The following is an 820-nucleotide window of genomic DNA, read 5'->3' as shown; positions in this document are numbered from 1 at the left end:
TCACAGCCAATGTTAATATTTTATCTGGGTACTTCTACTCGTGTCGTGGTGGAGTTCTCCATTGTGGAGATATGCAACATCTATTTCACATTTAAATATGCACTGTTATCTGAAATCCAACCTTGTTTTAAGGGTGCACTTCCACACTGTTCACATTTCACAACTATGTGAATTTAAAAGAACATGAGGGGAAAAAATGATAAACATCGTATGATTACAATGAATAATGTTAAACCCAGGCCTCCCAGTTGAAATGGATTTGACGTCCATTGCTGTCGTAGGCCTCCAATGAGTTAATAGGTAATACAAATACTAAATTATTTGAAAATAATTGGTATGTAAAAACATTTTACAATCTCTTGGAAATACATGATAAAAATGCAGTTATTCATTGAATTATTGTCATTAATCTCAAATAAATTAGACCTAAATTTACTGAGAAATTCATCATATTCATATCAGGACTCAGTTATAATAGTTCAAATCAAGAAATACATCAAAGATGTTTTTTTTTTATTTGCAAAAATGTTAGTAGTGACAAAACAACTAACTTAGATGAGTGCAAAAATCAATTATTTTAAGATGTAAAAGTTAAGTAAACTTTTTAAACCTTTGGATGCTTACTGAGTTGAACCTTGAACTTTAGAGCATTACATTTCCACCTTTTCAGTTGTTGCTGTTTTTTGAAATTTTGTTGAAAGCACTGTATTACTGGAACTGCTAGTGTAGAGCCCACTGTTGAGTTGCTGCTGATTACTTTTACGTACTGTGAAAAAAAGTTGATAGAAATGTCCTTTATTAATTTTTGGATAATAATTCA

The sequence above is a fragment of the Stigmatopora argus genome, chromosome 11 (assembly GCF_051989625.1).
Source record: "Stigmatopora argus isolate UIUO_Sarg chromosome 11, RoL_Sarg_1.0, whole genome shotgun sequence".
Taxonomy (NCBI): domain Eukaryota; kingdom Metazoa; phylum Chordata; class Actinopteri; order Syngnathiformes; family Syngnathidae; genus Stigmatopora; species Stigmatopora argus.
Note: the sequence above shows the minus strand (reverse complement) of the source record.